We start from the raw sequence: 25,790 nt of genomic DNA on the forward strand, positions 1-25,790 counted from the left end.
CTGGGGTCTCTGGCTGCAGGACTCTAGGGGTCTGGGTGTTGGTGTTGGCCCACTAATGGGTGGGCCTGGGGCCCATGGGTCCCAGGGCTGGCACCAGCCTGCTGGTGGGTGAGCTGGGTCCTGACACTGTAGGTTGCAGGGCTGCATTGGTCCTGGAGCTGGTGTTGACCTGCTGGTGGGCAGGGCTGGGGCCCAGGGCATCCCAGGGCTAGTGCCCTCTTACTGGTGGACAGGGTCAGATCCTGGGCCTAGTGCTGGCCCACTGATGGGCAGAGCTGTGTTCTGACATCTCTAGCTGCAGGGCCGCAGGGGTCCTGGAGCTGCTGTTGGCCCACTGGTAGGTGGAACCAGGACCTGAGGTCACTGGCTGCAGTTCCCAGGGGTCCCTGAGATGGTGGGTGAGGCTGATCCTGGATCTAGTACTGGCAATACAGGGCATCTGGGGGCTTAAGAGGTCCTAAGGAAGCCAGCCTGCTGGTGGGTGGGGGCAGGGCAGAGTCCTGAGGCTAATAGGCTAGAGGGAGGATTCGAAAATGGCACTTGCCAGCACCAGTTTCCACGTGGTAGATCCAGCTCCCCAAAATGGCTTCCACCAGTGTCTGTATCCCCAGGGTGAGCTCCGGTTGCCTCCTGCCTCTCTGGGAGCCTCTCCAAGATCAGCAAGTGGGTCTGACCCAGGATCCTTTCAAATTACTGCTTCTGCCCTGGGTCTTGGAGCATGTGAGATTTTGTGTGCACCCTTTAAGAATGGAATTTCTTTTCTACAGCCCTCTGAAATAAGCCCTGATGGTCTTTCAAAGCCAAATGTTCTAGGGGTTCATCTTCCCAGTGCAGGACCCCTGGGCTGGGGAGCCCAATGTGAGGCTCAGTCCCCTCGTTCTTTGGGGACAACCTCTGCAGTTGTAATTATCTTCCCATTTGTGGGTTGCCTACCCCAGAGTTCTGGGTCTTTATACCACATCTCCACCCTTCCTACTTATCTCAATGTGGTTTCTTCTTTATGTCTTTAATTATAGAAGATCTTTTCTGCTCACCTTCAGGTCTTTCTCATCAATAGTTGCTCTGCAATTTTTATAATTTTGGTGTGCCTTTAGAAGGAGGTGAGATCAGGTGCCATCTTGGACCCAGAATCTTAGTCACAAGAAGGCTATCAGAAGCAATGTGATTACAGGCTTCCTTGGCATATCCAAAAGGAGAGAGATGTTCAGTTTCTCCTCTTAAAATCAACAACTAATAAGATATTGACAAGCTTTCTTAATTAATTTCCTCACAGGCTAAATTTCTTGGACATCTCTGTTCACTTGGACCAAAATGGCTCTTCAGAAATGCAATTGATTTACATAATAGGAAAATTCCAGAAACAGAAAACTATTATTTGCATTGGTAGACTCTAAAGTGTGAAATATTCTTGGTAGGTGTGGTAATTAAGCAAAAGTAAGATGTACACATTTGTTCACTTCTAAAACATTTCAGATCATGGATAGATCTTAGATCTAGAACACTGATGACCTTCCAAAATTCAAAATAAGTAATTCTAAGGTTGGTATCATTTCAACTGAAAAATATAACCTTTTAGAGATATTAAGTATAGAATTATTACCCTGTTTGGTCAGAAGAAAGATACCTTAGACTTCAATTCAACATCTAATTATGATAGATGCAGTCTAATTTCAAGCTAAAATAAATATATTTATTCTTGCTTAATTCTCCTAACCATAAATTTCTTCTGGAATAAAAGAAACATTTGAACATTAAAATGGTATTTTTAATATTTATCTTTTTTTTTTTTTTACAAAGAACCTTAACTTTACATGAAAGCATCAAAAACAGCATACTCATCTAAGGTCAAATATGTTATTTACTTATCAATTTGGTTTCTTTAAAAAATTCAGTTGTTAAAGAATTATGGCTTCTTGCAAGTGGTTAATAGGTTATAATATGTAGACAAACTTAGAACAGTTCAGGATAGAATGATTTTAAATAAAATTTAATACCTTATTGTCCTATGACCACTTATTTCTTTGGTAACACTTGCACTTTTTTTTCTGAAAAAGTGTTTGGAATTGACTGGACTAAGAATTTTATAGCTCGCCACATTTTGCCCCAAGGCGAGTTGGCAGGGAGCAGAGACTGGCTGTTAAGTCTCAGTAACCAGAGGAGCCTGGTGTTTCCTTGGCAAAGTAAATGTGGACCTAATTTCTGGCTCTAAGCAGGGAAGAGAAATAAAACAATGACCAATGGTGGCTGTATGAATTTTCCTCTCCTTTAAAACTCCTTTTATAAAAAGTTACAAAAGTTTTCTACATAGGAAGACTAGTGCTAGCTAGTCCCTTCCTTGTGCTAGCTTTCTTTCTTCACTTAGATTTTCTTTTCCCTATATCTTACTTTGTAGGTATAATTATACCTTTTTTCATTGCCTTGGTATTCTATTAGATTATATAAGTGAGGACAGGACCACATTTTTAATATTTTTTTACTACCCCTCTTCCTTTATAATCTCCACATCCTAGGAACTTTATTGATAGTCTTGAGCAACTTTTAAAAAATTATTGATTGCAAATCATTTGGGTAAAGCTTCACTAATTAAGACTGATTATATAATTCAATCTGAATTAATTATGAAATAATTAATACAATTTTATTCCTCTCACGAATATAATATTTATTTATCATGAACATTAATGAGAGAAATCTGCTTTAATGTACACATAAGAATGATCTGCATTGACTTATGACTTGTTGAATTATAAATAGTTTCTTCTAAAGTGTTTGAGTATAACTCTTCTCTTAATTAGTTTAAATGTGAACACACAACTACTTTACTGAGCTCTTTGAGAACAGGAAGTGAGTACTTATCTCTGTGAACCTATCACTTAACAAGTCCTGGGACATAGTAGTTACTCAATAAATGCTTGTCAAATTAAATTTTATATGTAAATGAGTGACTAGCATTTGTTAAGAAAGAAAATCTTCCTCGTTCCTAGCAGAAATGGCACAGAGACTGTATTAGTTTGCTAGGGCTGCTGTAACAAAGTACCACAAACTGAGTGGCTTAAACAACAGAAATGTATTGTCTCACAGTTCTGTAGGCTAGAAGTCTGAGATCGAGGTATTGGCAGAGTTGGTTCCTTCTGCAGTCTGTGAGGGAAGGATATATTCCTCTCCTTGGCTTGTAGATGACTCTGTTCTCTATGTCTCTTCACATTATTTTCTATCTCTCTGTGTCTGTGTCCAAATATCCTCTTCTTCTAAGTGCTCCGGTCACAGTGGATTAGGACCCACCCTAATGACTTCATTTTAAATTGATTAGCTCTGTAAAGGCCCTATCTCCAAATAAGGCATTCTGAGGGACTAGGGGTTAGAGCTTCAACATATAAATTTTAGGGGGTCACAATTCAATTCATAAGAAACACTGAAAGACTAGGGTCTGAATTAGTATTTGTGTGGCATAACTAAATAAATGTGTTCATGCTCCAAAAACTACACGGGAATATAGTATCTAGGTCAGTGTCCAGTCTCTACCTTCAATAAGGTGCCTCTAGGGAAGTTTGCATTACAAAATATTGATCAGGTGAGAACAGCACTCAAAGGGTGAAACAGAGATATATCAGTGAGGATGCTTTGAACTGTGAGTAAAAGACATCCTCAGTTTAAATAGACTTAAGCCATAAGGATATTTACTATTATACATGACAAGAAATCCTGAGGTAGACAGTCTATAAGACTATTTAATTCAGTGTCTGAAGGACCCTGTTTCTTTCCATTGTTTTCCTTGCCTAAGCATGTCAGCTTTGTACATAGCAAAAAGCTCTGGTAATGGTTACCAGATGGCTGCAGCAGGCCCATACATTGTAACCTGACATGATAAAATAAAGGGCACAGAGGGAAGCTGTGATTTCCTTTTGTATTTTTTTAAAAAGTAGGAAAATATTTACCAGAAGTCTTCTAGCAAACGTTTCCTCATGTGTCATTGCTCAGTACACCCATGTCTAAAACAGTTACCAGCAAGGAGAACAGAAAAATCATGACTGGCCTAGACTAGTCAGGATTTACCTCATGGGAATGGGCATGAGACCAATGTCTCCTGATGCACATGGACATGTAGAAAGGGGTGGGTACCTGAACAAAAGTAGGGCTCTTTCAATAAGAAGGGAAAACGGATATGGAGTAGACAATCAACACTATCACATAAATCAAACTTCATACCTCCTTTTTCCCACATACAATCTAAAAAAATGTCCATACCTACGTGAGACACATTCATTATCTCTCCAGTGGGAGACATCCCAAAGTCTCAGCCAGCAACCACATCCAGCACCGAGGCCAAGAGCTCTCTGTCAGGTCTGGACATGGCTCCTTGTGAACCCATGGCTTAAAGTTTTCCACCTCAGACATTTTCAATATGAAATAATAGAGAAGGAACAAGATAAATATAATTGAAACTCTTATTTGGAAAGGGGAGAATGGAAATGACATTCAGTGGATATTGGCCCATAGCCCATATCATATCCTATTAGAAAGAAGAGAGGACTGCCCACCCTAGTAGTGATGAGTCCCTTGGTCAGCCAATATGGTAGTCTCTGATTCTGTTTTCTGGGATAACCCACTGCCTTCCATTGCCCTTAGTTCTGTTCTTTTGGGAACATCTTCCTTGTTCATTGTCTTCTATGGCCACATTTGAAACAGGTATTAGGTAGTTTAGCACTTCTTGTTAGTGTGAGTTTGGGGTGCTGGGAGGGTGCCTAAGGAATTGAACTATCACAGAATTGCTCATTGCTGTGGATTGGCCAAGGCTTAGAATTTCTTTGATAGTCAATTCCCTAAGAGACTTAGTGGATCCTGATTTCTTTTGGCTAATTCCACAAATCAGTAAATACGGTCAGAGAGCCCAACTAGACATAGTCTTTGGGTCTGAGCACTTCAGTCTTCTAGCCATAGACATCTCTCTGAGATCTGCCCATTCCCCTAGTTCACATTTTGATGACCTATGTTGCCAGTGTAATTGAAAACAATGAATGTCAATAGAGAAGCCCCTTCTGTAAACCTATATCTGACATAAAACTAGGTGCCTTTGTCCAATGTAAGTTATTTAGCAGGACATCTATAGAAGAAACTTTGACAACTAAGTTTATCTCCTACTACTGCCTCCCACGTCCTTCTCTGTTTTCAGCTTAAGCTTCTGTCTTTGTTATACGTTTTTAGTGAAAACCATAAGAAGTAGTCAACATTTACTGACATTCTCATTCTTACTACCATTTTCCCTAATACTAGACACTACTACAATACTTCAGTTGTTTTCAAATTCAAACAACAGAATACCCCAACTCAGATTATCTTAAACAGTGAGAATATTTGTTATTCAGATAATAAGAAGGCTGAAAATAGTGTTCTATCAGTTAAATGACATTATCAAGGCCTCGGGTTTTTTTCCATTTTTCTGTTTTGTCATTTTAAGCATATCAACTTTGTTCTCAGGCTAGCTTCTCCCGTGGCTGCACCAGGTTCATACAACCTATCCTACATAATGTCCAGTGGAAGAAGCTAAGCCCAGGTATTGGGTAGACAACTAAAACGTTCACTATAAATGTCTAGATAGAAGAGTGCTGATGGTTAACGCTAAGAAAGATAGCCAATGGGTACATCAGGTTAGAAGCAAAGGTGGTAGGCAAAAGTGGTAGAGAATTGCATCTTTTAGAATACATTCAGCTGCAAATAACAGAAACCCAACTGAAAGTGGTGGCTTAAACAGTAGGAAAATTTACTGGTTTGGACAACTGGAAGTCCAGAGGTAGACTGGGCTTCAGGTATGATTAAAACTCAGTTCAACAACATCATCAAGGACCCAGGATAACATCAGTTCTATCCTAAAGTGGTTTCCTCATAGTCATAGGGTGGTAGTAACAATTGAAGCTACATGCTTCTTTGTTTAAAAAAAAAAAGCCATCTCTTCTAATGACTCACTTATAAGTGAGGAAACTTTTCCTAGAAGCCTCCAAACAATCTTCTTGGCATGTCTTATTGGCCTAGGAACAGTCATGTGCCTATTCCTAAACCAGTCTGTTTCTAAAGGAATGCCATGTGCTGATTGGTTTAAGCATTAGGTCCTAGACCAATTATAGGCAAAAAAGGATCAGATTGTATTGATTGAGGCAGACTTATCAGGGCCTGCCTCACATGTCTAGGTCAGTTCCTTAAACCAAGTGGCTGATGCACGGTGTCAGGAGGTGGGATAGATGTTGAAGAGATTACCTCAGTGTCTACTACACAAGTGGAAGCCAACATTAAAGGATACCCCGTGTCGCGTGGGGAAGGGCCGCGGGCCGCAGTGGCGAGCACACTCCAGGAACATGGCAGCGGCGAACCTCACCCAGATCCCTGACGTGGACATCGACTGCGACAGTGACTTCAAGTATGTGCTGATTTGAGTCCATGCGGGGCTGCCCTCCAGGGCCCTGGCCAGGGAGAGCAAAGAGATCATGAGCAGCTACAAGTGGGCGGAGTACCACTCCGACGTCTACGGACAAGGTATCAGGCGAGATGCAGAAGGGCTATGACTGCGAGTGCCTGGGGGGTGGGTGCATCTCCCACCAGAGCCAGGACAAGAAGATCCACGTGTAAGGCTACTCCATGGGTTATGGTCGTGCCCAGCACTCCGTCTCCACTGAGAAGATCAAAGCCAGGTACCTTGACTACGAGGTTACCTGGGCCAATGACGGCTTCTGAGACCCATCCAAGGCTGGCCGCCTCCAGCAGCCCACTGGAACTCTGCCCTCAAGGCCACCTCCCAAGGGTTTGAGCTGCACCCCTTGGCACTTTGCCGCCCTGGCCAAGCCTCAGTGCCCGGGGTTACCTCTCTAGGGAGAATTAAAAGCATTGTCACCTCCACTGGTCCCTGAAAAAAAAAGAAAAAAAAATTAAGGGACAAAAGATAAATGGCAAAGTACAAGCATGAAACAGGGCAATTCAGAGCAGGGTGCTGGCTGGAGCATGCCTTTTCTGTCTGGACAGTTTGACTACATAAGAAATAGAAGCTTCAATAACCAATATCTGACATTTTTATCTAATATTTCATTGTATGTATGATACAGCAGATACCTTTAATTATAATTCAGTTCATTAAATTCTTTTATCATTTCTCAAAAATTAAATTTCCTGTCAGCATCCTAAAAATGGCAATGTGACATATATGTGAGGAAGTACTAAGTATTTTACAAAATTGAGAATTTTAAGATTTTAAAATTTAAATTGTCAATAACATTTATAGAGTTCAGTGTAAACATAGCTCTACACTAATCCCTGGAAGCATTTTACATTAAATAAAATGTTTATTTATTAAGTCATTTTCAGTCAGACCTGTGATTACTAGGGGTGCATGCAGTGTTAAGACCATAGATGTGGAGCATGTGTAGGGATTCTAGAATTTCATTTTAATCATCTTTGAAGATGTATAATTTTTTTTTCAAGAAGTCAAGAAGCTCACAATAAAAGACATTTTATGTTTAAAATTTTTTTTCATTATCCCAGCACCGTTGGGATTATTTTGGCATGACATTTACGTTACAGAATTAAGAAGAGGGGAGCATACTTCTTGAGTAGCACATGGGCTTCTACTATGGTGGTTCTGCCTTTGTTTTCAGTGTTATTTAAATCCAGGATGATGGAAGTGCTTTGGAGTGATTTTTCTAAAACTTAAATCTGATCATGTTCCTCCTCTGCTTCAAACTCATCAGCAGCCACTCACAGCCCTCACGTTGGATCCCAGACTCCTTAGTTCAGCCACAAGGGCCATCAGGAGAGACCCCCTACTTACCTTTCTGTTTCCTTCTCTGACTCATTTCCCTACTCCCAGTCCATATTCCAACTATACTGATGAACTATTCGCAGTTTCCCAAATCACCAAACTCTTCCATGCTTCTGCCAGGAGCACCTTTCATCCTCCTTTCCTCCTAATCAGCTCTCTTCTTTAGGATGCTCATCCAAGATCATCACTTCCAGTTTAGATGACCCTCCTAGGAATACACATGTCTCCCTGGGCTGATGTCTGCCCTTGCACTACCTACAACGTATTCTGTTGAAGATGTTTATTCTTCTTCCCCATTAGAAGACCAGGTCACCTTCGCCTTTTTACCTCCCTGCAGAGCTTAATAAAATATTTGGCAGTTAATAGGCACTTAATAAGCATTTTTGGGCTGAATGAATTTACTTTTTCTTACATTTGCTCGTAATTAAAATAGCTATCATTTGTTAAAAAGCTTTTACATGCAAGCACTGTAGTAGATGCTTTACATTTTTTATCTCATTTAATTTTCACAGTTGTCATGTGAGTGGGAATCACTATCCTCGTTTTAATGGATGAGGAAATAGGCTTAGAGAAGTTCAGTAATTTATCTAAAATTAAGTAACAGAGCTGGGATCAACCTCAAGTCTGTCAGGTTCCAGAACTCTGCTTTTTTTCTCCATGCAACACATTATGGAGATCCTCCCTAATACCTAAGGATGAGAGGGTGCCAATCTCACAGTTATTCCAAGCAGATATACAGACCGTAAGCAGTGTTCCAAGATAAGCAGGCATCATTCCCATGGCTTAGAGTTATCATCACCTTCAGAAAAGAATACTAATCAGAAGCTGGAAGTATAGGAAATAGGATTCAGATTTTCAGGAATCAAGATCCAGAGATAAATCAGCTCTCCAGACAAGTGGACTGGGTCTCAGTGTAAGGCTCCATCCCAGCAAGGAATTGGAATACTAAGGGGGGAAATTGAAGCCCAGAGATTGAAATGTAGCCAAGTTGACAGGGTTAGGGACTAACATATGGCCACCCAGGGATCACCAGATACCAAGTCTATGACAGCAAGGCTAATTCTCAAGTCTCACTTAAAATATGGTGAATCTTTTAGTGTATTTTCCACCCTAGACCCAGGAATTGAGCAATGATGTGGGAGATATCGGCACAGCCTATCTCCCTGGAGAGTCAGGCAATGAGTCAAGGGAAAAAAATGTGCTGAGCAGTTTCCTAGATGAGAATGTCTGTCAAACAGTTGCTAAATCAGTGTTTAGGAAGAGAAAACTAATTTCTAACTTGATCCTTCCTGAACTTAAAAAAAGAAAGAGTCCTTAATTATAGTCTGTATTGACTTTTTTTTAAAGTTTTTAAAAAAAGTTTTTTGATTTATTTTCTAGCTGCGTTGGGTCTTCGTTGCAGTGTGCAGGCTCCTCATTGCAGTTGCTTCTCTTGCTGCGGAGCATAGGCTCTAGGCGCACAGGCTTCAGTAGTTGTGGCATGCAGGCTCAGTAGTTGTGGCTTGCGGGCTCTAGAGCGCAGGCTCAGTAGTTGTGGCACATGGGCTTAGTTGCTCCCCGGCATGTGGGATCTTCCCGGACCAGGGCTCGAACCTGTGTCCCCTGCATTGGCAGGCAGATTCTTAACCACTGTGCCACCAGGGAAGTCCCGCTTTTCTTGATGGACTACTTTTCCTTTGTTTCTGCATTCCCTCACTTCTCTAATTGTTAACTTCTTGGGCCTCCTCTTTGGAACTTGGGGAAGGCTTAGGAGACTAAGGCTTTTTTTCTACAAATAATAAATGGGGGACACAGAGGGACATTTGTACCCAGGAAGGCCCCACAGGGTTTTTCTTGGTTTCAATACCCACCTTTCTTTGATACTCCTCAATCCTGAGGGGAATGGGGCGGGACATGAAAGGGAATAAAGTTTTGGACAGAGAGGTTAATTATAAACTCATGAGAGGAGCTCAGTTTTAGGTGGATTCAGTTTCAACCTTTGTTGCTAGTCTAGCTCTGACTATTTGCTCAAGTTCTGTTTACAAGTCTCTGTCTGATTTTCTGAGACCTGTTTGTGCTTCAGTTTGGTTAACTGAGTTTCTGCCTTGCTTCCTTGTGGCTGGTATCTGACTTAGTATCCTCAACAGCCAGAGTCCTGTTTTATTATCCATCTCCACTATCAACCCTTTTCAGGGACTGGAGTCTGTCCCTGAACACCAGCCAGGTGGCTAAAGTTACTTGCTGATGAGCATCCCTGATGCAAACTCTCTGCCTGCTAGAACTTCCAAACTGCTTTCCTCTGGGTGCCCTATTTTCTCCCTTTTAGGGTACCCTACTCTGAGTATCAGAACCCAAATGATATCAACTATTTGAATTTATCTATTGCTATAGCCTGTAGATATCATGCTGCTCTATACTTTAACCCAGCACCTTGAGAGAGGACTATCTACTCCCAACCTCTCCTGTAGGCTGTACCTCATCTGGTGGATAGGTCTAATTCTAGGAGCTGGTGACTCAGAGGCGGCTCCATTAGGAAGCAGTTAACTCAAACTGTGTATCTAGAATTTACTTTGTCTTTAGTTAATGGAGCTTCCTAGACTTCTAGCACTTGATGGAAATGAAGCAATCTAGAAATTTTGAGGTTAAACATTATTTTAGAGTGGAAATATTATCAAGTGGGAACATGAATAGAATAGCAATATCAGGTCACGTTATGCATTTTTTGAAGTAATTTTTAAAAAATTTTAAAATTGGGACTCTATGTGGAATTCAGTTGCTTCCAAACATTAATATCTTGGGACTTGATGTAATCCTATTCACATATGATTCACATTATTCAGTTTAAAGGGAAGGAAAAGTAACCATTTTCATCAAATGAGAAACATAACTCAAAGGAAAAAATTTCCAAACACATGAAAATTAATTTTGCATATTCTTTGGAGATAGGAAGAATTTATTTTAATTAATTTCAGCATCCTTCAAGAATGAACACACACGGAAAAATATTCTTTCTTGACTGTGAAACAATATGACAGGCTCCAGCCTCATTTTCTCTGCCTCTGCCATCTTGGCTTCCCACCAGCTGGGTTCAGGTTTTCTAGTGGCAGGTGTGGTCCCATCATATCCCAGAGTGCTCGAGCCTGCAGGCTGGATATTCTAAAGAACCTCAGCATACAAAGGCCTCTCCTTCACTAAGCTCAGTGTCATATCAACACCCTTGGGCCAATAGCTCTTCCTGCATATTCTTTCAACAAACACCTAATATGCCAGGTTCTGAGGCAGGCACTGGGCAGAGGCAGATCCATGTTTTGTGTGATCTGAAGCTTATATAATTTGGAGACCCTCTTTAAGAAAAAGAGCATTAAGTTACAAACCAAAAGCAGGTATGAAAATGAATAGAGAAAGGAGATCATGACAAATTTAAGTTTTTGAAAGCTGATAAATTCCACGAAAATCACATCTATAAAAACAGTATTTTTTAACTTATTGTCTGACAAAACTCTATAATACTTTCCCCCTATTTTTGTCTGCACAATCCTTGATAATTTCTTCATATAACAATAATTTTTGTGAAAATTATTTCTATAGAAATACATTTTTCTATAGAAATAATGGAGAGACCTCTTGCATGGTTGATCAAAAATTATTTTTTAAATTAAAAGTTTAGAAAAATTTCTTTCAATCTCACTACTTATTATTAGTAATGTCATGTAAGTTTTTAAGATTTAGGAAAACTTCCATCAAGTTTTCTTCATATCTAAGCAGTAAGATTTGAGGAATTTCAACTCTTCTTGTACAGGGATTAATCTTAATACTGTGAAGTGTCATTGATGTCCTCATTGTAGTGGTGTCTTATGAGTTTTGTTTTTTATTAAAGTATAGTTGATGTACAACATTACATAAGTTACAGGTGTACAATATAGTGATTCACCGTTTTTAAAGTTTATATACTCCATTTATAGTTACTATAAAATATTGTCTATATTCCCCATGTTGTATAATATATCCTTATAGCTTATTTTATGCCTAATATTTTGTACCTGTTAAACCCCTAACCTTATGGTACCCCTTCCCCCTCCCTCTCCCCACTGGTAACCACTAGTTTGTTCTCTATATCTGTGACTCTGCTTCTTTTTTGTTATATTCACTAGCTTGTTGTATTTTTAAATTCCACATATAAGTGATATCATACAGTATTTGTCTTTCTCTGCCTGACTTATTTCACTTAGTATAATGCCCTCCAAGTTCATCCATGTTGCTGCAAATGGCAAAATTTCATATATATATGTATATATCTATCATATATATATGTATACATATATTCATCTGTTGTTGGACACTTAGGTTGCTTCCATATCTCGGCAGTTGTAAATAATGCTGCTATGAACATTGGATTGCATATATCTTTTCGAATTAGTGTTTTGGGGGTTGTTTTGGATATATACCCAGGGGTGGAATTGCTGGGTCATATGGTAGTTCTATTTTTAGTTTTTAAGAAACCGCCATACTGCTTTCCACAGTGGCTGCACCAAATTACATTCCCACCAACAGTGTACAAGGGTCCCCTTTTCTCCACATCCTCACCAACATTTGTTATTTGTGTGGTTTTTTTTTTAATTTACTTATTTTTATTATTTATTTATTTATTTTTTGGCTGTGTTGGGTCTTCGTTTCTGTGCGAGGGCTTTCTCTAGTTGTGGCAAGCGGGGGCCACTCTTCATTGCGGTGTGCGGGCCTCTCACTATCGCGGCCTCTCTTGTTGCGGAGCACAGGCTGCAGACGCGCAGGCTCAGTAGTTGTGACTCACGGGCCTAGTTGCTCCGCGGCACGTGGGATCTTCCCAGACCACGGCTCGAACCCGTGTCCCCTGCATTAGCAGGCAGATTCTCAACCACTGCGCCACCAGGGAAGCCCTATTTGTGTTCTTTTTGATGATAGTCATTCTGACAGGTGTGAGGTGATATCTCATTGTGGTTTTGATTTGCGTTTCCCTGATGATAGCGTTGTTGAGCATCTTTTCATATGCCTGTTGGCGATATGCATTTCCTCATTGGAAAAATGTCTATCCAGTTCTTCTGTCCATTTTTTAATTGGGTTGTTTGTTTTTATGATGTTGAGTTATATGAGCTGTTTGTATATGTTGGATATTAACCCCTTATCAGCCATATCACTTGCAAATATTTCCTCCCATCTTATGAGTTTTATAATATCTTTATTGATTCAGTATTTTATATCAAATCAGCAAACAATTTAAATCTTTTGTCAGTGTATTTATGTGCTAATACTTTGAGATACATAAAATACTACATAGCAGTTTGTGGGACTTCCCTGGCAGTCCAGTGGTTAAGACTTCACCTTCCAATGCAAGGGGGTACGGGTTCGATCCCTGGTCAGGGAGCTAATATCCCACATGCCTTGCAGCCAAAAAACCAAAACAAAAACCAGAAGCAATATTGTAACAAATTCAATAGAAACTTTAAAAATGGTCCACATCAAAAAAAAAAAATACTGCATAGCAGTTTGTAATACTGCTACAGGTTTCTTCCCCATGAACACAGGGATAATGATAAATTCTATTTCGCCTGATTCTCATTAAAATGGGAAAAAGTGTATGGTGTAGACACAGACCTACTAGAGAATGGACTTGAGGACATGGGGAGGGGGAAGGGTAAGCTGGGACAAAGTGAGAGAGTGGCATGTACATATATACACTACCGAACGTAAAACCGATAGCTAGTGGGAAGCAGCCGCATAGCACAGGGAGATCAGCTAAGGTGCTTTGTCACCACCTAGAGGGGTGGGATAGGGAGGGTGGGAGGGAGGGAGATGCAAGAGGGAAGAGATATGGGGATATATGTATATGTATAGCTGATTCACTTTATTATAAAGCAGAAACTAACACACCATTGTAAAGCAATTATACTCCAATAAAGATGTTAAAAAATAATAATAATAAGTATAAAAGTGACATTGTCAAGTTCATATGTACAGAAGAGAACTTCTATTTTGTTTAACATTGATTAAAATTAAATCCTTCACTTATAATTATACACATCTAGTGACTAGAAAAATTCCCCCAGACTAGCTTCTGTTTTCATATATTTCAATTCTAGTTTCACTTCCACCAGCTGTATACCTCTGTGCTGACCACTATGGGACCTGTTCACATCATGATACAACCTCTGGCCCCTTCACCTTAGGGCCATGACACACCTTAGGGCCATGATGTCATGGATGAATTAGGGATATTCCTGGGGGCCACTCCTACATTGAGATGGCTAGCAAAAACTTAACTGTACTCAGAAGTGACTGTAAACCATGTGAACATTCCCATTAAACCCAACCAGATGTATTTCCAACTCACCTTTCCCTTAGTTGAATCTACGTGCAGCTACTCCAGCACTATACCATAAGAGAAAGTATGAGAAGCTCTTGTGGGGGTATTTTTACTTTGGTTGTGATTGCAGGTAGAATACCTTACTTTTGCAAAGTTTCCAAAAGTATTTGACCATGTGAGCATGTTGCTAGAGCCCTCCTAGGCCTGTATAAGTAAAGGGTCCCAAAGCTTAAACTTCATTAGCTTCACAGAGAATTTACTGCTGTCAGTAGAGAAAAGACTGTTAAACAGTCCTGTCCCATTTTTTTTCTGGGGGTAGAGGGATGCATGAGATAATACAGACAAGGATATAAGCTTCCATATTCTGTGATTTGTCCTTGCATCAACCCTAATGGGACACAGTGTCCCAATGCCAACTGCTGGGCTCCTGTATATACCCAGATTGGCACTTCTTTCCCACCACATCCTCTCTCCCCCACCTCCACCCTGTGCTCTTTGTTTTTATTTTGTTATTTTTTTTTATCTTTGCTTTATTTGTCTATTTGTTGTGGTGGTTCTTGTCTGAAGATCTGTGTTTAGGATCTGAGTGGCCAGAATTTCAGGCACACTCTACAGACAGATGTGTGTGACACTGAAGTCTGGCAATGTCAGGAGCAGAAGGCATATGGCTGGATAGGCAAAGAAAGAAACGAGATTTGAAAATGTGAGGGTAGCCAAGGCAGGTAAAATTTGTATAGACCGTAATTATTATTTTTGAAAACCATTTGCAGAATTAGTATAACAAAAAGTAATAACAAAAAGAAAGCAGGATATTTCTTTTCTTTTTTTAAAAAAATTAGTTGCACAACTGAACTGTGCGGTTTGTTTCTCTTGGTAAAAACAGAAATGTCCTTCCGATAATATTCATGCTGATCATAATGAATAATGACACAAGTAAATAAAATAGGACTATATCTGTATTTAGCATTAGAAAAAAGGGAGTCCTTAAGAGAGCTCTGGGAGAAACCCTGAAGATGTAGTCCAAGTTGTGGCTGCAAGCAGTTTTCACAGGCCTCCCACTACTGCTAAGTCTGTTAAGTACAGAACCATATGTTTCTCTGAAGTGTAAAAGTATAAGTTGGAAATTTTACTGAGAAAATTCTCCTGTTTCCCATGACATGTGTTGATCAGACTTCTTATTGGAAAGTGCATTGGCTAATGTCCTGCGAGTCATACCCGTTAATGATGTATTGCTCATTTTTGCTTTTTGTAATACTTGCCTGTACTGGGAACATCATGGTCTGAAAAATACTACTTGTTTGTTCATGTGTCTGGAAGGGCTGTGTAATTATTCTGGTTATAAAGTGTTGCAACAAACATCTGCACACGTGCTAGATGTTATGAGTTCTATCTAAGGTTAAAAGATAAAGAGCTAATGATATTGGCCCCCAAGTGTACTAATCATATTGACTTAGTATTTTGGTTCCATAGTCTGGAATTACTTATATTTACCATCATTTTAATTGACAGAAGTTGGATCCTGGTCGGTCCTCAAGTTTACCTCCAATTTTAGGTAATGCTGCTCTGATGTATTCTTGTTATAAATATATCTTTTAAAGAAGTCTGTTCTGTAACAGCCAATGAAAATAAGTCACACCTTTGATTTTCACAATTTCAGTGCCCTTTATTAAGATGATCTTTTAAAATAAGTCAAAATTACTTTGGTCTAAGATAAAAACAAATCCTCTCCAATCAACACGTTTTTCATCTTTATTTTGTCCAATTGTTTTACCAATAGGAATAGGTAGAAGAACTTCTCATTCTATTTTTCTACTCTACTTGCTTAAACACACTTTGCTAGTGGTGTGAGAATCCAGGTGACCCTGAGCAATATCACAAAGTAGGTAATGTTTGTCTTGGATGCCTGCCTCTGTTCCTGAAGTCACCCTTGCCCTTAGGGCCCCATCTCAGGCACTCTATTCTAAAATTTCCCTTTCAGTTCCTAGTATGTCTTTCTGTAAGATCATGGGTATCATATTTTCTTTCCCTCATTTAAATTTACCTGTTCTGTGTTGATTTTCCTTAAGATCCCAGGATACAGTAGTTCGTGTAATTTCTTAAAAAGTCACTGCAGATGTACTCATAGGAGAGAGCTAGAGTAATCGTGAGTCAAGAAACATAAGAATCTACTAGAAATGATGCCCTTCCTTCATTTATATTGTGTTGATCGTTCACTCATTTGACACACGTATTGAGCACTTATTATGTGCCAGAAATTGTTCTAGGCACTTGAAATACATCAAGTACCAAAAGATAAAATTCCCTGTGCTTGTGTGCTCTCATTTGTACAGTTTTATATCTCTTGAGAGTATGAATCATGCTTTTTCATGTTGTAAGTCATAACATCAGTGCATGCAATTTGGATTTTTTTTCATACTGTTTCCACTGATCATGCTTTATGTCATGTCTGTATTACTTGATGAAACACAATTCAGTGTCTTAGATGCGGTCATTGAAGTGGCTGATCAGTGACAGACTTGTTTCTCACCTTATTGAAAACAAAGTGAGGGGCTGACAGGTTAAAGTTCACCATTTTCATAGAAGAGAGGATGCAGATCAGGGTCTAATGAGGCTGTACTCAACACATATATTTGGCACCAGCCATATCATGAGCAAATCCTAGCCATTAAAATTCCTGGCTTAAATTTTCCTGAAGGTTTGGATTAAAATGCTTACATAGGTGCCTTCTTCAAAACTGTATAGAGCCATCAATCTAAAGACAGTCCAGGGCTTCCCTGGTGGCGCAGTGGTTGAGAATCTGCCTGCCAATGCAGGGGACGCGGGTTCGGGCCCTGGTCTGGGAGGATCCCACGTGCCGCGGAGCAACTGGGCCCGTGAGCCACAACTGCTGAGCCTGTGCGTCTGGAGCCTGTGCTCCGCAACAAGAGAGGCCACGATAGTGAGAGGCCCGCGCACTGCGATGGAGAGTGGCCCCCGCTTGCCGCAACTAGAGAGGGCCCTCGCACAGAAACGAAGACCCAACACAGCCAAAAATAAATAAATAAATTAATTAATTAATTAATAATTTAATAAAAATATAATAATAAAAATAAATAAGTAAAGATAGTCAATAATGGGACTGAATTTTTTAATTCAAATATTCATTTTCTGCTTAACTGATTATCACATAGAGAAAAAAATGAAATGGGAACATAAAAATTTAGAATAAGGGATTTGTCTGTGGAAAACATATACCTTTTAAAAAGACATTTAGCTAAAGCCAGGTCAGTGTGATTAATCTTGCTTTCAGAACATGAAGCTGTGCTACCAAATGTGTACTCTGTTTTTCCTAATCAAAATGTATATATTGTTACCATGATAATTCTGTCTTGATGTATTTTTTATATGACTTTGGCTTGCTACACAATCATATAAAACTCAACTCCCCCCCATAAAAAAAAAACCCCAGTGTTAAACAGTTCAAATTTCTCCTTATGACCTAAATTAAAACTTGTAAGGTTCAAATTAGGAGACAGGAAATGAGTCAAAGAAGATACCGTGGTTTTTTTGCGTCAGTTAAGTTGCAGTGTGCTTGCATCTGGAAGATGCCTAACTTTAAGTTTAAAAAAAGAGGAGAACAGAGGAATATGATAAACCTTTCCTAAAATATAACACTCTAAGAAAAAAATTATCTGCAGGAGTGTTACATTAAGAACTTTATAAATATTAAAATAGAAGAGTAAATGTATATAATGTAATATTTATGGATCCTTAATTTAAATGCCAGTTTAGTATCCTTTCAAAATACTGACAAAAATGGCACTCTACCCTTCAATAATGAATGAGCTTAGCTCTCCACACAAGTGAGAGGGAGGCAGTGACTCTGGACTCAAGCCAAGTAGTCAGCCTAGGTGTGTACAAAAAGCAGAGGGGGAGAAAAGGAGGAAGGAGGGGATAATTCCTCTGGTACAAAAAAGAACCTGTGAAGAAAAAGAGAGAAATTCTCTCCTCTGTGTCTAAGAAACACATTTTTGCTAACTTTGAATAGGAAAAATAAGAATGTATTTAAGTATTCTTATGAATGAGAAAAAACCCAACTCAGTGAAATTGAAGAGCAAATCTGATGGAGAAATAGATTTTTAAGAACTATTTTTAAATGTTTAAAGGGGATAGTTTCATTTACTTCACAATAATTAGCACTTATTGAACCTCATATGCTAAGCACAGCCAAAATCTTTTTATATGTTGTCTCCTTTCATCTTTACAACTTTGTGAGGTAGCATAATTATGTTCATGGTCTATATTAAGAAACTGAGGCTTTCAGGGGTTAAGAAACTGATCAAAGCATCAGGATTCACACATAGGTTTGCTTATTTTAAAGCCTATGTCCTAAACACATCAGTTCCTTGTACAATTTCAGTACTGAGATTTAATTCAGGTACCGAAATACAGTTGTATTCATGGTTCATGATTTTCAGTTTATAAGAATACAAGAATCTTAAAATATTTCAGTTTGCTAATAACATTTATGTTGAATAATTGGGTCTAAATTTTGAGTTACTTGTTACTTCACTGTCTTTCCTTATTGCATCAAGATCTTTTTCTGGGCTTCCCTCTAGAAGCTGCATATTTTTTAAAAAGATAGATTTTTTTTCAAAAGTTCAGAGTTTTAAAAAATCATCTTTCAAGAGTCATCTTTCACATGTTTGTCACTTACATTTTCAATCTATACAATTAGTATTATAGAAAGAATCAGAACTTTTTTGAGCCCACATTTTCTTATGCCCAAATTCTGCTATCAAATGCAGGTACATTTCATTATTGTCAAAAGGAATTTCATATACCAACTGACCTAAGACATTATTTAATCTTGAACCAAAGTTTGTCTTTGGAAAACCTCCATCTTTCTTTGAGTGCCTTTCTACTTGCTTTGGAGATATTTTCCTGGGACCTTGCTGCTGACCCCTGGCTGCTCAGAGCACCTTGGTGACAACCCACTCTGCCTTGACGCTTCCTCACTTCAGCCTTGAAGGATGAATTTATATCCAGAAGAGGGCAAGAAAGAGCTTTGTGGGCTAACTACCCAATTTTCTCTGCATTCCCCAGTCATCTTTTTGCTCACGTGCGTGTGCAGGTGCACACACACACACACTCACACATACACACACACACTCACACATACACACACATCATGCCATAGGTTGTGTGTGGATTATTGCTTTGGGTTCATTGCTAAAGTGGATCAGAGTATGCCATCTTAAAAATATGCTACTTTGGTATAAAGATTATTTTGAGCTGAAGATATTTGAGATTCGACAAATGCAGGGGTGGGGGGAATCTTCTTGGAGCTTCCCATATCTTAATACAAGCAGCAATTTCTGGGAAATAAGGCTACCATAAATTCCTCTTCAGGGTGGATCTACTCCCATGAGGGAGAATATGAATTAAACCATCTCCAAGGGAGTTTTGTGGCTCTCTAGGAGCAGGAAAGACCATTCATACTCCTATAGACAAACATCACAAACTCTCTTATCTCCTGTTTTTTTTTTCCTAAAAACCCATTTACCTTTCAAAAAAGTAAATTTTTTCCCCTCTCCCCTTCGCCTATTAAGGAAGTATATAAGCCCCAAATTCTAACTACCCCTTTGAGTTCCTCATCGTGGAGAATTCCCATGTGTGTGAGTGTTACACACATAAATAAACTCTGGGTGTTTCCTCCTGTTAATTTGTCTATTGTCAGTTTAATTTGCAGGGCCCAGGGACTAAACAAGAGGGTAGAGGAAGAGTTTTTTCCTCCCCTACAGTGCCCACCTTTAGTCCCAAGAGCTGTGGCTGGGGGAGGGAGGGCAGGATCCTGGGGCCGACTTGGAGTGTCTCCTCAACAGTATATGGGTAATGGCAGTTTCACTTACCAGAACCATAATTCATGTCAGGGACCTGCCACTGGTCCCAAGAAGGTTCCCTAGTTCCACCAAGTGGAGCAGTTGCTCCCTCCTCCATTCCACTGTTTTATCTTATACCTACGTCTACTGTTACACTTTCCCCACAGATTGTTTTGTTCCTGTTGTTTATGTGTCTGTCTGCCTCCCAAGAAGGCTATGTTTGTTTCTTGAGGACAGAAACTGTCTTACTGCTGTTTTCCTAGAACCTACCATAGTAATTGTGCAGTGCCTAGAGTGAGCACTCAGTAATAATGCTGAATGAATGAGTGAGTGAAATGACAGACTACCACCAGAGTAGTTTTCAAAAATGAATGAAGTAGGGACTTCCCTGGCAGTCCAGCAAATAAGACCCCGTGCTTCCATTGCAGGGGGTGTGGGTTCAATCCCTGGTCGGGGAACTAAGATCCCTCATGCCCCAGGGTGCGGTCAAAAATTTTTTTAAAAAAAATGAATGAAATAAACAGCAAGAGGGTTTCTACTGCTACAGGGGAAAGTTAAAGGTACCATCCCCTTGGACATTGTATTATCTTCTCTCCACCACTTGGGCATACCTGGGATTAATTGGCATGGTGATACTTACAGCATGATGCCATTAGTAGTAACACTACCCCTATTAAATGGAAAATCTTGGGTGGGAAGGAAGAGGAGATTGGCCAGCTTTTGCCTAATGAGTAAAGTATCTTGCAGAGTACCTGGCATATAGTAGGCAGTTAAATGTACCTTTCTATCCCTTCCTTCTCTTTGTCTTCCCAAGTCACCCCACATCTGTCCCATTCCAACATTTCCGGGTGCACGTCTTTGGCCTTTGTGACATATGCAGCATGGACAGGCGTGTGTGATGGTGAATATGCCCAGCAAATACCAACTTGGCACTTTAAGCATGGAAATGATGTAGGAAAGAAACAGTGGGCTCTTACCGTGCTCCTCGGGGTGTAGCTTTGAAGTAATAATACAGGGGGCAAATAGCACTAAGTAAGCTGAACAGCTTAAAGAGCAATAAACTTTTTTCAAACTAATTCTGTAACAGATCTGATTCTTCAATTTTTCATTTTTGGCTCAATTCCAGCTGTGAGTAGGGATCCCATCTTTTTCTGAAGTGGTTTTCTTTGTGGAGGAAAAAACGTAAGACGACTACTTGGCCTAGTTTTCAGGTACCACATGTTGTTTGGTTTTTGTTTTTTATTTTGTTCTTTTTTTAGAGCCTAAAAAGCTCCATTATACTGGAGTCTAACTACATATTTATTTTCTTTATCACTTCTATTCTGCCTGCAGTTAGTTACCATAATAAATGTTGTTCTCCAAGCTGTGCATATATTAGCCATAAGTGCTAGGAAACAAAGAAAGATGTGTTGTCCTGAGAAGATTGCTGTTGTTACACAAAGCAGCAGGTGTCTTGAATTAGACCTTGTGGGCTGATTAAAACACTGTGATTCTCCTTCTGAAGTTGCCTTTCATTTGTTACACTTCAGTCCCTACTTCTGATTAGGCCAAGTATGTCCTCGGGAGTTCTATACTTAGAAGGAAAAATGTGTAACAGGAAAAATATCTATTTCTCTATAATTGAGGATAATTATGTTCAGCAGGGTATCCTGGCGAAGAGCAGAATATCCTTCTGTCTGTTCTTTCCAGATTGTATTCTGGCCAATATAGTCTCCCATGACCCACAAGAGAACACTTCCCACTAGCTTTTTTTTAAAATGGTGATTGGAAGTTTCTCACAGGGTAGAGAGACACAATATTCATATATTAAACATAAATGTGTTGAGCCAGGCCTCCTATGAGCCAGGTACTGTACCCAGGATTGGAAAGATCATTGACTGCCAGTCACTCTGACAGAACACATTTTCAACTTATGCAAGACAGAAGCAAAAAACAGCTGTGCATAACTGAAAACCTGAGTGCAGGGCATGGGGCTGGAAATAAGAATAAAAGACAAAGTTCCCTAGATTGTTTGGCACCTAGAAAACAGCTATGGGAGTATTATAGGTAGTTGTGGGAAAGGTTGGGAACAACATGAAGGCAGGAACTCTGTGTTTTTCATCTTTGTATACCTAGAACCCTAACTAAGGAAACAAGTCATTAAGAAAATATGTCAAAGATTAGGACAGTGTCTTGATTCTAAGAACTTGTTCTTGGAATCATTTTGGAAAAAGGAATGAAAGGATAATTCATACATACTGATCTTATTTATCGTGAAACCATACTAAGCTTTAAAGTCCCATGCTCACACAGTGGATTAGAAGTTGAAGCTGAATAAAGTTTTTTCAACAGTGTTTTTTGTCCATCTGAGAAAGTGATTTGAAAGACTCTCTTGTAAAACTGCCTCCTGTTTTTGCACTGAAGAATGGAAAGCATTTACTATTTATTCCTCACAAGGCACTCAATCAACATCAAGGCCCATTCTCTGCCCCAAGGAAATACACGCTTGCAGAGAGATCGTGGTTTATCCTCAGGCAGGAGGTATGAATGCCCCTCCCTGACAGACAGGGGCTGAACAGGCCCGCTTAAGCACAGCTGCAGTATGTTGCCTCTGAGGCTCCTGCAAAATCAGAATATGCCAGGACAAGCATATGCCTTATTTCTCAGAAACTTTATTTTGGCTCCTTCCCAACTTAAAAAAATATTATTACCTAAGCACTCTAAGAGCCTACCTTTTACTAAAGGAATGGAAGTGAGATTCTAACATCTATTATTCCCTGAGTCTCCTCCAAAACATGTTTTTTGTTTGTTTGTTTGTTTTCAAAAGTATGTTTTATGATTGGAGGCCACAGCAATTCATCCTACCATAATGTAGTGTTCATTTATACAACAGGTTACACATTTTGGAAAACAGTTCTAGTATTTTCCTAGTTTCTAATGGTCTTCCAAATTCTTGGGAGGATGCCTGCTTGATCCTAGTGATTTATCTATATGTATTTTGTCACTTAGTCCTGAACCTTCTTATGAATTTTACTATTATGTATCCTAATAGTCTCTCTCTACCCCTTATAAGATAGGTTCAATTCAATTAGATTTTACAAACCTTCACTGAGATTTACTGTGTGTCCAACATTGGGATTCAAAGAAGGAAAAGATATATTCCTCTTCCTTAGTGTGATGTTTGTTGAGTGGAAGAGAGAGGAATGTATGTCAGAACCTCCAGGGTAGCGGGAGGGAAGGGAAAATGTGTATAACTTGAAAAAAGTATATTCACTATGACAATATCATTTTTTATTTGGAAAACAAAAATATATTATTTCATAAGATGAACAGAAAGTAAAGCTTGAACAATAATTTGGGACTGGTAGTAATATGCAGAAGGTGCAAAGAGTCTCAGAATTAAGGATGGCTTTGAGGGTTAAAGTCCTGATGTTTATCAGAAGAGAACACAGATTTTTAAAAAGCTGAGAAATGCTGCTCAGGCTGGTTACAGATCCTAAAGCGTACAGAAAATGTAGAATTATTGCACTGTAAGTTTGAAAATAGTGGTACTTAAATACAAAGAGTAACAGGAGCATCATAGGACACAGGGACTAAGGACAGGTAGGGGGAGTTTGGAGGATATCCCAGAAGTAGGGACATTTTAGCTGACTTTTGAAGAATAGGCAGAAATTCAACAAGTGGAGAAGGGAAGATGACCTACAGGCAGAGGAAACACCATGTCCAAAGGCTCAGAGACATGAAGGAGGAGGCATACTCAAAAGGTGTAAGTAGCACAGGATGGACTGGGTGGACTTGAAGGAAGTAGGGTAGAAAGATTGTGAAGGCATTAAACGGCATACTAGGAGTTCACTTTTTATCCTGAAGACCAATGGCTCTCAATCTTAGCTCCTCATCAGAACCATTTGTACAGTTTTTTAAAAAAATCTTATTGAGGTATAATTGCATACAATAAATTGCACTTAGAGTATATAATTTGATAGGTTTTGACATATGTATACATCCATGAAATCATCACCATAGTCAAGATAATGAATGTCTCTATCACCCCCCAAGTTTCTTTATGCCCCTTTGTAATTCCTCCCCTTCACGCCTACTTACTCCCTCCATCTCTAGGCAACCACTCATCTGCCTCTGTCACTATAGGCTAGTTTGTGTTCATTAGAATTTTATATAAATGGAATCATAAAAGGGTACAAAGCACATACCCATTTTTTGTCTGGCTTCTTTTACTCAACATAATTATTTTGAGATTCATTCATAATGTAGTGTGTATCAGTAGGTTAGTTCTTTTATTACTGAGTGATACTCCATTTTATGGAAGTATCATAATTTGTCTATTCATTTACCCATTGATGGACATTTGGGTTATTTCTGGTTTTGGCTTTTACTAATAAAACTGCTGTGAACATTCAACTACAAGTCTTTGTATGGCTATACGCCTTCGATATGGTAAATGTATGTTTAACACTTTAAGAAATTGCCAAACTGTCTTCCAAAATGGCTGTAATATTTTACATTCCCAAAAGCAGTGTATAAGAGTTCCAGTTACTCCACATCCTCACCAATACCGGGTATTGTCAGTTTTTAAATTTTAGACATTCTAATATGGTTTTAATTTGCACTGTTTTGGTTTTTTTTAACATCTTTATTGGAGTATAATTGCTTTACAGTGGTGTGTTAGTTTCTGCTTTATAACAAAGTGAATCAGTTATACATATACATATGTTCGCATATCTCTTCCCTCTTGCGTCTCCCTCCCTCCCACCCTCCCTATCCCACCCCTCTAGGTGGTCACAAAGCACCGAGCTGATCTCCCTGTGCTATGCGGCTGCTTCCCACTAGCTATCTATTTTACATTTGGTAGTGTATATATGTCCATGACACTCTCTCACCTTGTCACATCTCACCCCTCCCCCTCCCCATATCCTCAAGTCCATTCTCTAGTAGGTCTGTGTCTTTATTCCCATCTTGCCACCAGGTTCTTCATGACCTTTTTTTTTTTTCCTTAGATTCCATATATATGTGTTAGCATACTGTATTTGCTTTTCTCTTTCTGACTTATTTCACTCTGTATGACAGACTCTAACTCCATCCACCTCATTACAAATACCTCCATTTCGTTTCTTTTTATGGCTGAGTAATATTCCATTGTATATATGTGCCACATCTTCTTTATCCATTCATCCGGTGATGGACACTTAGGTTGCTTCCATGTCCTGGCTATTGTAAATAGAGCTGCAATGAACATTTTGGTACATGACTCTTTTTGAATTATGGTTTTCTCAGGGTATATGCCCAGTAGTGGGATTGCTGGGTCATATGGTAGTTCTATTTTTAGTTTTTTAAGGAACCTCCATACTGTTCTCCATAGTGGCTGTATCAATTTACATTCCCACCAACAGTGCAAGAGGGTCCCCTTTTCTCCACACCCTCTCCAGCATTTATTGTTTGTAGATTTTTTGATGATGGCCATCTGGCCATCTGACTGGTGTGAGCTGATACCTCATTGTAGTTTTGATTTGCATTTCTCTAATGATTAGTGAGGTTGAGCATTCTTTCATGTGTTTGTTGGCAATCTGTATATCTTCTTTGGAGAAATGTCTGTTTAGGTCTTCTGCCCATTTTTGGATTGGGTTGTTTGTTTTTTTGATATTGAGCTGCATGAGCTGCTTGTATATTTTGGAGATTAATCCTTTGTCAATTGCTTCATTTGCAAATATTTTCTCCCATTCTGAGGGTTGTTTTTTCGTCTTGTTTATGGTTTCCTTTGCTGTGCACAAGCTTTTGAGTTTCATTAGGTCCCATTTGTTTATTTTTGTTTTTATTTCCA

General features: G+C 39.3%; 1 pseudogene across 1 annotated transcript; it reads left to right on the forward strand.

Moving 5' to 3' along the window:
* The first annotated feature begins 217 nt into the window (after positions 1 to 217).
* On the forward strand, positions 218 to 23,470 carry LOC309612453 (14 kDa phosphohistidine phosphatase pseudogene; annotated as a pseudogene). Its single transcript has one exon. The product of its transcript is annotated as a 14 kDa phosphohistidine phosphatase pseudogene (transcript).
* Positions 23,471 to 25,790: the final 2,320 nt, after the last annotated feature.

The sequence above is a fragment of the Balaenoptera borealis genome (genome assembly GCF_965194805.1).
Source record: "Balaenoptera borealis genome assembly, chromosome: 15".
NCBI lineage: Eukaryota > Metazoa > Chordata > Mammalia > Artiodactyla > Balaenopteridae > Balaenoptera > Balaenoptera borealis.